Raw genomic sequence first — 8182 nt, 5'->3', positions numbered from 1 at the left:
CGCCATTAATGTATCTGCTTCCACAACATCCCCTGGCAACACGTTCCAGGCACTCACCACCCTCTGTGTAAAACATCTGCCTCACACATCTCCTCTAAACTTTGCCCCACGGACCTTAAACCTATGCCCCCTGGTGACTGACCCCTCCACCCTGGGAAAGAGTGCCTGCCCATCCATCCTATCCATGCCCCTCATAATCTTGTAGACGTCTATCAGGTCACCCCTCAACCTCCGTCTTTCTAATGAAAACAGTCCAAGTCTATTCAGCCTCTCCGCATAGCTAACACCCTCCACACCAGGCAACATCCTGGTAAACCTCCTCTGCACCCTTCGAAAGCCTCCACATCCTTCTGGTAGTGTGGCGAACAGAATTGTGCACAATATTCCAAGTGCTGCCTTTCCAAGGTTCTATACAACTGTAGCATGACTTGCCAGTTTTTATACTCGATGCCCTGTCCAATGAAGGCAAGCATTCCGTATGCTTTCTTGACTACCTTGTCCACTTGTGTTGCCACCTTCAAAGATCTTTGGATCTGCACGCTCAGATCTCTCTGACTTTCTATATTCCTAAGAGTTTTACCATTTACGGTATATTTCCCCTCTATGTTAGACCTACCAAAATGCATTACCTCACATTTGTCCAGATTAAACTCCATTTGTCATTTCTCTGCCCAAGTCTCCAACCTATCTATGTCCTGCTGTATCTTCTGATAATCCTCAACACTATCTGCCACTCCACCAACCTTCGTGTCATCCGCGAACGTACTAGTCAGACCGGCTACATGTTCCTCCATATCGTTTATGTGCACCACAGACAACAGAGGCCCAAGTACCGATCCCTGTGCAACGCCACTAGTCACAATCTTCCATTCAGTAAACACCCTTCTACTGCTACCCTTTGCCTTCTGTGACCGAGCCAGTTCTGTCTATCTTACCACCTCACCTCTGATCCCGTGTGACTTCACCTTTGGTACCAGTCTGCCATGAGACACCTTGTCAAAGGCTTTACTGAAGTCCATGTAAACAACATCCATCGCCCTACCCTTATCAATCATCTGAGTCACCTCCTCAAAAAATTCGATCAAGTTAGTGAGGCACAATCTCCCCATCACAAAACCATGCTGTCTATCACTTGTGAGTCCATTTGTTTCCAAATAGATACAAATCCTATCCCTGAGAAGTCTTTCCAATAATTTACCTACTACCGACGTGAGGCTCACCAGCCAATAGTTTCCAGGATTATCCCTGCTACCTTTCTTAAACAGCCATACAACATTAGCTATTCTCCAGTCCTCTGGGATCTCACCTGTAGCCAATGAGGATACAAAGATGTCAATCAAAGCCCCAGCAATTTCCTCCCTTGCTTCCCTCAGTATTCTGGGATAAACCTAATTTGGCCCAGGAGACTTATCTACCTTAATATCTTTTAAAAGACCCAATATCTCCTCCTTTTTGATGTTAACATGATCCAGACTGTCCACACACCCTACCCAAGAATTAACTTCCACAAAGTCCCAGGGCGAAATTCTCCCCCCCCCACGACGGGTGGGAGAATAGCGGGAGGGCCTTCCCGACTTTTTTGACGCCCTCCCGCTATTCTCCCCCCCCCCCCCCGCCGAAATCCCGACACGAATCGCTGCCGCCGTTTTTTTACGGCCGGCAGCGATTCACAGCTGTTAGAAGGGCCGAAGTCCCAGCCCTTTACGACCTTTTTACGAACGGCAAACACACCTGGTCCTGCCATTCGTAAAAACGTCGTGACCACCTGGAAAAAAATAACCATGGCACCGATTGGCACGGCAGTACCACGGCCGTGCCAAGGGTGCCATGGGCCCGCGATCGGTGCCCACTGATCGCGGGCAGCGGGCCCGATGCCCGCGCACTATTTGTCCTTCCGCCGCCCCGCAGTATCAATACGCGGGGCGGCTGAGGGGCAACCCGGACCGCGCATGCGCGGGTTTCGCGCAAAAAACGCGATGACGTCACCCGCGCATGCGCGGGTGGAGTCTTCCCACCTGCGCATGCGCGGCTGACGTCATATGACGCGTCAGCCGGCGCTAAGTCCGACAAGCGGGCTTAAAGATTTTCGTTAAGCCCGACTTGTCGGGGCCTCCGACGTCGGGCTGCTAGCCCCGACGGGGGACCAGAATCGGTCCCCCGTCGGGAAGGGGCGCGATGCCGTAAAACCCGCCCGGGTTTTACGGCAGTTTGACGATTTCTCCCATTTTGGGAGAATTTCGCCCCCTTTCTTTAGTGATCACTGATGCAAAGTACTCATTTAGTACCTCGCGCATTTCTTCTGGCTCAACACATAGATTCCCCCCCACTGTCCTTAAGTGGTCCACTCCTTTCCATTGCCACCCTCTTGCTTTTTACATATGAATAAAAAGCTTGGGATTCTCCTTAATCCTAGTTGACAAGAACTTTTCATGACCCCTCCTAGCCCTCCTAATTTCCCACTTCAGTACCTTCCTACTTTCTTTGTACTCCTGAATCCTAATCAACTTGAAAGACTCCCACATGTCCGATGTTGATTTATTATCCAACAGCCGGACCCAATCCAAATTCTTCAATTCCTGTCTAATGTGCCTTTTCCCAGTTTAGCACCTTAATGCGAGGGTTTCCCTCATTCCTGTCCAAAGGTACCTTAAAACTTACGGAATTGTGGTCACTACTCCCAAAATGTTCCCCATTGAAATCTCAACCACCTGTCCAAGTTCATTCCCCAATACCAGATCCAGTACTGCCCCTTCCCGAGTTGGACTACCTACATATTGCATCAAGAAGGTTCCCTGGATACACCTTACAAACTCTGCCCCATCCAAGCCCCGAGCACTAAGTGAGTCCCAGTCAATATAGGGGAAATTAAAATCCCCAACCACAATAATCCTGTTACTTTTGCACCTTTCCAAAATCTTTCTACCTATCTGCTCCTCTATCTCTCGCTGGCAGTTGGGAGCTTGTCATAAACGCCCAACATTGTGATTGCCCCCTTCTTGTTCCTGAGCTCTACCCAGATTGCCTCATTGTATGAGCCCTCCAAGGTGTCCTCCTGCAGTACGGCTATAATATTCTCCTTAACCAGTAATGCAACTCCCCCACCTCTTTTACATCCCCCTCTATTCTCTCCTGAAGCATCTATGCCCTGCAACATTCAGCTGCCATTCCTGCCCGTCCTTTAACCACGTTTCTGTGATAGCCACAACATTGTAACTCCAAGTACTAATAAGTGCTCAAAGTTCATCTGCCTTACCCGCTATACTTCTGGAGTTCTAACAAATACACTTCAAACCACTGTGTTTGAGCAGACAGGGTGATGTTGTTCTCTTATTTTTGTGCTCTTTTCCCCCTTCAGTTTATACACCTAAGCTAACACTCTGGTTCCCACCCCCCCGCTATACTAGTTTAAATCCTCCTGAGTGACTCTAGCAAACCTCCCAGTCAGGATATTGGTGCCCCTCCAGTTTAGATGCAACCTGTCTCACTTTCTCGCTCGTGGCCGCACTCCATCTTGGCTCCATCCCTTTCCTCTGGCACGCCGGCCACTTTCAGGACCCTCTGCTCGGCCATGGTGAGGGGTTCTAAGCTCTGGTGGTCCCCTGCCTGTCTTCTCCCACTCCCGGCGGTTATTTGCGGCCTTCCCCTGGGAGGTTGGGGGGTGGGGGACAAACAACGAGTGTTAGACAGTCCAACGCATGTAGCCAGGGGGTGGGTAGCTGATGGCCTTAGTGGTCAGAGTACCTGGCCATGGTAGCTGGTATGGGTGCTGGCATGTGGGGTAGGGTGGGGATCTGGCCCTTCCCGCAAGAGGGGGTTGGGGCAATGTGCTGCCTACTCACCCTGGCCGCCCCGAGGAGGTCATGGTGATTCTTCCGGCACTGCATGCCGGTGCGGGCGACGTTGCCCACAGTCACCAATTCTGCCACCTGTCCCCAGGCACGACAAACGGTGGGCCTGGCAGCCTACTTTCCGAGCCAGGGTACAGGGTCATCTGTCTCTCCTGGAGTGTGTCCAGGAGGGTCTCCAGTTCTGTGAACCTTGGTGCCCCACTTCTTACAGCCATCTTGTTGGCTGGGATGGTGTGCCCAGAAGGCCGCAAATGATTATGTGTGGCTGCAGCTTGTCAGCCTCCTGATTGTCAACCACGGACCAGGCAAATCTGGCACTGTTTTTCACTGGAATTGATTGTCTTCCACGTAGCGTCAGTGCTAGCCCATTGATATCAGCGGAATCGGTGTAGGTGTGGCTTGATTTTCATTTCTTGTGAAAGCCCACAGATTCTCCGTTGGCGTCAGCACGTAGTCTCAGAAATTGGGAATTCAGCCCACAGTATCCAACATTAGATGTGATTGGATAACATTTGCTAAAATATTCTCAGTGTGTTAGGAATTACGCTGATGAACAATTTAAGATTGCCTGGCTCACAGTATGAAACATTTGCATGTACTATAAGTTACATATATTAATACACAGCGTTCTGGTCTTTGTAGACAGAAAGCCTGTTACAGCTAACAAAATAACTAATAGCTATGGTGATTCATAGAGCAATGAATCAACCAATCTGAGACAAGTTGCCTGGTTTGAATTTCAAACACTGCTTTGCAGTTAAATGTCAGTCACCATCAACTGGGAAGAATACTTCTGTTATATATTTGTCCCTTTTGGCTCACTGTAGACCCCTGCTGAAGTAATGTATGTAAGGAAGTGATGTAATGTATGAAACAGAGAAGCAGCAGGTATGAGAGAGAATACACCAAAATAAAGTTACGTTTGTTTATTGAGTGTTCCCGAGTGTCATTTTCCAAGTACACAACATATCTGGCGATAAGGATAATGGATGTGTGCTTGCTAAAGTTAGGCAAAGAAAAGTCAGAAAAAGGGAAACCTTCCACGTGTGTGTGCCACATGGCGGCCCCTGTTGGCACTGTGGAGCCTGGTCCAGCATGTCCCTCCCATCCCCCATCGCTGTATCCTGGCCCAGTCGGTGCCCAGCACAGTGGGGGCCTCTGTCCCTGCTGCCAGGGGTACGGTCTGCGGCCACCGTCTGGCATCACTCCTGTAGGGGCTGCGTGATATCCAGCTGGCGGGAGCCGGCCGGTTGGGGGGTGGTATGGTTGGGAACACCCATACGGCTGGTGTTACACTGCAGAACCAGGGGCCAAGGTCGGTTGTCAGTGGGGTGCACAGATGGACAGGGGACACTATTGGACACTGTGGGGTGACTGGACACTGCCACATTCCTGTGGGGGTCACCCCAACCCCATGGCCCATCCCCCTTTCCCTCCCCCACCCTACCAAGCCTGGCCAGGGTCGGGACCGGCGGCCCACAGTCATGCCTCTCCATGTCCTACCTCCTCTCTGTCCCTCATCAGCCACAGCGCCAGTTTCTCATGTTTAAAAGCACAAGTGAATCTTGCTATTGGGAATTCCCCCCAGTGGAGGCAGAGATTAGCGAGGTCCCAGAGAATACCAGGTCAGGCCTGCTAATGATATGCAAATTGTGTTTACTGTTCGCGTGTTTCGGAACGCATTGACACTGCTGTCGAGTCACCAGAGAATTATGATTTGGCGCGAATCTGGTGCCCACCGCGATTTCGGCGTCAAATCCAATTCTCCACCCAATTGCATTTTGCGATTCCAGTGTCAGCCAACGGAGATTCCCGACAAAGCTGTGGGGAAAAAATGGACACATGGAGTGTGTTTGCTTGAACAAAATTAAACTATAAATAAAAATAAAAAACAGAAACAAACCATGACAGCATTTAAACAAATTAATAGGAGAAATGTCCATGCTGTACAACAGGGCCAAGAAGTGCGAAGTATAGCTTAACTTGTTCTCTTATTCAATGATTTCTCCTTTAAGTTGAACACCCCAATGCAGTCTCTCCTACATTGGGGAGGTTCAATGCAATTTGTTTTTTGTGGAACAGCTTCGCTCAGTTCACAAACCTTCCTGTCACTTGCCATTTCAACTCACCTTCAGCTCTCATGCCCACACGTCCTTCCTTGGCCTGCTACAATGTTCCAGTAGAGTCTAATGCAAACTAGAGGAAGAACAGCAACTCATCTTCTGATTAGGCACTTTGCAGCCTTCTGGATTTAACACTGAATTCAAAAGCTTCAGACTATGAACTCTCTCCATCAACGTGGCCCCCTTTTCATCCATTTCTTTTGTCCCAATGCCTAACCCTCCCCCACATGTCACAGAGCACTGACCATTGTTCTGTTATGAATACAAACTGCTATCTTACCTTCATGCAACTATTAGCACCTTCTTTAGTCTTTAAATCGACCATTAACACTCCCTTTATCTTGAGTCTGTGACATCTTGTTAAATGTCTCCTCGTTCTCACCGATCCCTGACTTTCTATTTTGCTACACCTACTCTACCCCTTAAACAGTATAAAATCCATCACATTTCTCCAAAGAAGTCATACGAACTCAAAACGAAAGAGAAAATGCTGGAAAATCTCAGCAGGTCTGGCAACATTTGTTCGAGAGAGAAAGGGCTAACGTTTTGAGTCCAATGATTTTGTCAAAGCTAACAGAGAGAGAAAGTGGGAAATATTTATACTGTGGAGTGAGAATGAAAGATGAGTCATAGCCACAGAAACCCAGGGTAACCGGGTGCTAATGGCCACAGAAACCAGGAGGAAAGAGTGCTAATGGCAGTCCCAGAGAAAACATAAGATGTGAAAGGTCAAATAGCAGAGAAACTAACATCAGAGGATGAACTAAAGACGTGGGGGGAGGGGAAGGGGGAAGCAAAGAGTAGAAAGGTTAAGGAAAGATGGATAAAATTGGGGGATTAAGTATATTTTAAGAAAGAAAGAAATGGTAAAAGACCGTTAGAATGAAATGGTGTGAAAATAAATGGGTCAAGGTGGGGTAGAGCTAATCATCTGAAGTTGTTGAATTCAATGTTGAGACCGGAAGGCTGTAGATTGCCTAACCGGAAGATGAGATGTTGTTCCTCCAGTTTGCGTTGTGCTTCACTGGAACATTGCAGCAGGCCAAGAACAGACATGTGAGCATGGGAGCAGGGTCTTTTGTTAAAATGACAGGGAGGTCAGGGTCCTGAATGTGCACAGACTGAAGATGCTCAGCAAAGAGAATGAACTCAAAATATGAGTAGGGGCTGGTTTAGCACAGGGCTAAAGAGCTGGCTTTTAAAGCAGACCAAGGCAGGCCATTAGCACGGTTCAATTCCCGTACCAGCCTCCCCGAACAGGCGCCGGAATGTGGCGACTAGGGGCTTTTCACAGTAACTTCATTTGAAGCCTACTTGTGACGATCAGCGATTTTCATTTCATATGAACTGTGTTTTCCCTCCACAGATGCTGCCAGACTGGTTGAACTTTTTCAGCATTTTCTGTTTTCATTTCAGATTTCCAGTTCTGCAGTACTTTGCTTTTATTGTGGTGCTGCTGCTCTGATTGGTTCAAGCAGCTCTGGCCCAGGACTTTTAAATGATCAGGAAGCAGCTGGAGTTGACCCAAGCCAGCCCAAAATAAGTGTTGGGGGCTTATCTCGCCTCAAGAGTAATGTGCACATCTTGCGTTAATTTCTTTAGGTAGGAAGATATTCTGGGTCCTGTAGAGATTCAAATCAGCTGTACACAAGCGACAGTTGGTGAGTTTAAGCTTCCTAACTGAGTGGGTGGTCTGATTTTGATTTCAAGTCTGAAACCAATGCTGGAGTTTCAGTTTAGTAAAACGAGGTTTGGGTTGGAGCGTCCTTGCTAAAACGGTAAAATTTACAAGACTTCCCAGACCCCTTTGCACCATACCAATGACTCCCGGAATATTCCCATTCCGAGTTGGCATTCCTATCCAGACCTCTTCCTTATTCCCTTTGCAGACATACTTTCAGGTGTATCAGGGCTCTAAATTCTGGAAGTTCCTCTCTAAGCTCCTTTGCCTCTCCTTAAAACCTACCTATTTTGACCAAGTTTTATGTCACTTGTCCTAATGTCTCTTCTTGTAGCTTGCTGTGGAGTTTAGTTTGATCCTTGGAACATCAGTAGAGTGCTATATGAAATGATGTTTTACTAATGTGCCATGCAAATATCGGTTTCAGTCACTATGTCGTGCAAAGTTTTGTAATCGTTGGGCGCAGGGCAAGAAACGGTTTGTGCAAATAAAACAAAAAATGGCAGCCAAGTGAAGTTGAATATTTGTCT

This window comes from Scyliorhinus canicula, chromosome 2 (assembly GCF_902713615.1).
Source record: "Scyliorhinus canicula chromosome 2, sScyCan1.1, whole genome shotgun sequence".
Lineage (NCBI taxonomy): Eukaryota > Metazoa > Chordata > Chondrichthyes > Carcharhiniformes > Scyliorhinidae > Scyliorhinus > Scyliorhinus canicula.
This window is presented reverse-complemented; position numbering follows the sequence as displayed.